Genomic DNA, 5,000 nt, shown 5'->3' with positions numbered 1-5,000 from the left:
GAGGATTAACACGTCGAGTCAACTGTATTAGTCCAGCCCTTAATCACAGTCACAGCCTCACAGGGCTTCAAAGGCACACATCAACAGACACCCCCTCACTTACGCAGATACTCTGAGGACTGAAAGGAAAAACTCTGTGAACCCAGTGGGCGGAAAACCTCGAGAAGGAAAACAGAGGAGGGCTTCCTCCGACCAGGGATGGGTAAGAGTGTGATGGGTGCTGAATGAGCAGACATACAGTAGAATGCTAGCATAAAATGAGCAAACTATGGGTTATTTTTATTATCTAGTCGACATTTTTATCCAGAGCAGCTTTTTTAAAGACATGCATTAAAGTAGTGTTAGGGTTCAGAGGTACAACCTTTCAGCTGGGAAACACCTTTACCACGAGACTATGCTGTCCTCAAACGAAGGTTAGGAAATCCATCATGATGGTGGCCAAGTGTTTTTATCTGCCGCACTAAGAGTCATCTAAGGATCATGGTGTTCTCCGGCTGTCCAAACCGCAGGACACAGACAGATGCTGGGAGACATTGGCAGTGGACCCCCACCGTGAACTCAACCCCAGACTCAGTGATCAGAGTGAGAGTCTGGTTTTGAGACTGTCTGACCTCGTTTACAGCTGCTATGTTTGTTTCAGAGAGAGAGAGAGAGAGAGAGAGAGAGAGAGAGAGAGAGAGAGAGAGAGAGAGAGAGAGAGAGAGAGAGAGAGAGAGAGAGAGAGAGAGAGAGAGAGAGAGAGAGAGAGAGAGAGAGAGAGAGAGAGAGAGAGAGAGAGAGAGAGAGAGAGAGAGAGAGAGAGAGAGAGAGAGAGAGAGAGAGAGAGAGAGAGAGAGAGAGAGAGAGAGAGGACCCTAGGGCTATGTTCCAAACTACAATTGGCCGGCTAAATGCAATATTGTTTTCAGGTCAAGGGTTTTCATCCATACTAGCGGTTTCAAACCTCTGGCCATCAACACTTAAACCTCAATTTCCCTGTTTCAGTTCCTGCCTTCTCTCAAATTCAGAACCAGAAGACTTTCTCCAACTCCAACCTCCAATTCAAGACAGGCGGTTTGATCCAACTCCAACTACTCACAGGCTGGTTAACACCCCCTTTAAAGACTAGATTACCCACAACTCCCTCCACCCCCCATCATCCTCCACTGGTTAACGAGCCCCTTCAGCTCTCTGGTGCTATAAAACGGGCTCTGAAGAGAGCAGAGCATCTGGTGGCTTGGTGATTCTCCAGACAGAACCACAGGGTTCTGGATCAGGGAAGGAGGTCATTGTTGTTGATGTGGCCCTGGATGTGGACGTGGTAAAGTTTAATCATTTTTGAGTTGCTGAATCACTTTTACTTTAAAGTCCTTTTATTAGTCGCCTGGACCATGGCTGATAAGAAACAACTCTGGAACACAATTCATCCAATGCTGTTTGTGTGTGTGTGTGTGTGTGTGTGTGTGTGTGTGTGTGTGTGTGTGTGTGTGTGTGTGTGTGTGTGTGTGTGTGTGTGTGTGTGTGTGTTGGTGTTTGTGTGTGTATTTGAATACATCTGTGTATTTGGGTAGATGTGTGTGCTTGTGTGTTTGTGTGTGTGTGTGTGTGTGTGTGTGTACGGATGTAACAAATGTAATATACATGTGTGTACTATTGTTAATCCGTTTATGTGTGTGTGTGTACGTGTGTGTGTTTGCGTGCATTCGCGTGTGCATGTATACATGTCTGCACATCTTTATAATGTAACACCAAACATACGAACGAGCTCTGTCGCCACGTGACCCTCCGGTTTAGCAGCTCATCGTATTCAACCGGCTGATGTTTTCTTTGTTCTGATTGGCCCACGCTTCCCACACACCAACACACGGAATGGACATTAGCAGCCATGAATCACTTGAATGTGATTAGTGTCAGAACTTTAAGAGCTGCCATCTTGAAGCACAGGTTGAGTTACACGCCAGAATGTAAACTGTGTTTTTAATCCCCTGCTTGAGTGGATAAGTAGTGAGTGGTTAGCGTAAATGCCACGGCTTTAATTCACAACATTTCCTAAATGGTTGGAACGTGCAACAATCAAGTCCTTTAATACGTGGGAATGTGTAAATTCCATTTATTTGGCCTCATTTGGCAAAATGAATCCATTCAGCTTTCGTACATTCATAACCAAAGAAATGTAGCAGGCTTACTGTAAAATCAACTTGAACTATATAGAGGTATGTAGGGGTTTAATTTTGACTTCTCAACCATATCATTAAGGAGCAGGTAGGGGTTAGACAGTTAATTCAGATACAGGTCATTGAAGAGCAGGTAGAGAGATTGGACGGTTAATTCAGATACAGGAGAGGATACAGCAGGCAATAAATACATATATACACTGCATACATATGTCCACCTGAATATCTAACAGAGATATGTAGTCTCTAGTCATTTACAGAGAGGAAGAGTCTGACATGATGAGAGAGTGAACAAATAACAACTTCCCACTTTCTCGACTGATAAACCTTCACATTCACAGCATTAACTACATAAAATATGATTTGAATTCGATCTCCATGACACAGCGTCCCATCCTTCAGAAGGAGAGCAACCAATAGGACTGAATGAGCTCTCTACGGTTGAGCTGAAATCAAATTTATTCACATCGTTTGTTTTCAAAATAAAAGCGTTGCTATATTTGTTTGGAATTAATCAAGAATATAATTTCAAATGCATTCGTATTTCTCGTTCCGTGTTGAATAATAAGTAGATATATATTGTATTCTGCAGGAATAGATCAATACAATAGTGGCAACTGCGCATTATGCAAATGCATACACATACTGGATCTAGATTGGCTCAATCGACCAATCATGTCACAAATAATAATCATATATACACACACACACACACACACACACACACACACACACACACACACACACACACACACACACACACACACACACACACACACACAGTCACCCCTTGTCCACCAACGTGATTCGAGGGCCGGTTCGGTTGCCAGTGGGCCCTGTTGTGCCAGATGCAACCATCATGTCCTCATGATGTGCATGTTTGTGCTAGCACACAAACATCAGTAACACACACAAACACATATACACAAACACACACGCGCGCGCGCGCACACATGCAGATGTTCTTTGCAAAGCTTTTATATTCAAATTAAATTCAAATTATATTATATAAATATATGGCCTGTTAAGCCCTTTGAGACTGTAACAGTGATTAAGGGCTATACAATCTAATTGAATTTAATTGAAATCTCATGCTGTAATAGACTGTTTGGTGTGTGTGTGTATATTTGTGTGTGTGTGTGTGTGTGTGTGTGTGTGTGTGTGTGTGTGTGTGTGTGTGTGTGTGTGTGTGTGTGTGTGTGTGTGTGTGTGTGTGTGTGTGTGTGTGTGTGTGTGTGTGTGTTTGTGTGGGGGGTAAATAATTAAAGGTGTTGCATTCAAAGTGTGTTTAATATGGAACACAAACACACACAAACACACACTGTATACTCAGGGGCAACAGAAACGGGCATGTCAGGGTATGCCAGTCTAGATTAGATCAGTGGGTGTGTGTTTGTGTGTGTGTGTGTGTGTGTGTGTTTGTCTGGGGTGTGTGTGTGTATGTGTGCGTGATTGAGTTTTTTTGTGAGCTTGCATGCAAGTGTGAGAGTGTTTGTGTGTGTGTGTGTGTGTGTGTTTAAGTGTGTGTGTGTGTGTGTGTGTGTGTGTGTGTGTGTGTGTGTGTGTGTGTGTGTGTGTGTGTGTGTGTGTGTGTGTGTGTGTGTGTGTGTGTGTGTGTGTGTGTGTGTGTGTGTGTGCGCGTGCGTGTGTTCAATTGAATGCAAGAGGCTTATTTTCTTTGTGCTCTTTGTGCTATTTTTCTATTTCATCAAATTCCCAAGTGCCCTGACCATAGTGTTTTGTGCGTGAACAATTCTTTTTAGAAGCTACCAGACAAATACAATTAATGTTTCATCGTTATCATCTAAAACAACTTCCAGAGACTTCAAAAGTCATTGAGGAGCAGATTGGTTAGAGCATATGGGCAGACCAACTACCCTTCAGCTAGACTAGCACTGAAATGGATTCATGGCTCCCTATGGACCTTTCCTTTACTCTTCAGTTACGTCCAGACCTAAACACTTCCTCTTTTTTGATCCCTTCTTCTGAAGACAAAGAGCAATTTTACCTTTAAACGTTGAACAAATAGTCCCCTAATGCGTTAAAGGTTAAATGGTAAAATGTTAGAATGCTACAATGAAGCGTCAGACTGAGCTAACGCTCCGCCTGCCTCACACTGCAGATTCCCCCCGCCCTCATTAGCAGGCTAATGGCAGAGACAGATGTTGTGCTCCCTCTGGAAGTCATGCTATACTGCTCTATGTTATCTAGGGCTACAATGCTCTGGTATCTAGGGCTATACTACTCCATGTTATCTAGGGCTATACTACACTATATTATCTAGGGTTATACCATTCTTTATAGTTGTCCTTTAAATTTGCTTGTTCTTTGCACCCTATCCATTTTAATTAGTTGGCTAGTTGTACGTTACGTTCTTGTCTGTCTGTTTAAGCTAGTCCTTTGTTTCTACTTACTCTACTCTGTTCTCTCTGAATCTCTGTTTTACACTTGGCCTGCTTCAGAGTAGATGAGGACATGAATGAGGAGCACGTTGACGGTAACAGCGAGGAGGATGATGGAGATAATGGGGAGAATACTGCTGAAGTGTGCGATGAAGATGATTATTATAATGATGACGATGCAGAAGAGGAGCAGGAGGTTTGAAGGGACAGGGAACAGCCTGTTGATTCTCAGCAACAATAGACAGAGATTTACGCTCAGCTGCATTCATCAAATTCAGTGTTTAGTATCCATACGTGACTGTGTATCTAATGGGGTATGCATGTGAGGGACCTGTGCGTGCGACGTGCGTGCATGCGTGTGTGCATGAGTGCTTGCGTGTGCGCGTGCGTGCATTTTTTTGGGATTGTTTCAAATAATAAATACGGCAGATGACACCTGGCTCCC

The 5,000-nt window shown here is 43.3% G+C and overlaps 1 protein-coding gene across 1 annotated transcript in view; it reads right to left on the bottom strand.

The window, feature by feature from the left end:
- Positions 1–5,000, bottom strand: part of grip2b (glutamate receptor interacting protein 2b) — a 77,310-nt gene that overhangs the window by 37,256 nt on the left and 35,054 nt on the right. The gene's annotated exons all lie outside the window — the stretch shown is intronic.

This window comes from Gadus chalcogrammus, chromosome 13 (genome assembly GCF_026213295.1).
Source record: "Gadus chalcogrammus isolate NIFS_2021 chromosome 13, NIFS_Gcha_1.0, whole genome shotgun sequence".
NCBI classification, from domain to species: Eukaryota; Metazoa; Chordata; class Actinopteri; order Gadiformes; family Gadidae; genus Gadus; species Gadus chalcogrammus.
The sequence above is the reverse complement of the archived record's forward strand: the minus strand, read 5'-3'. Positions and strand labels throughout refer to the sequence as shown.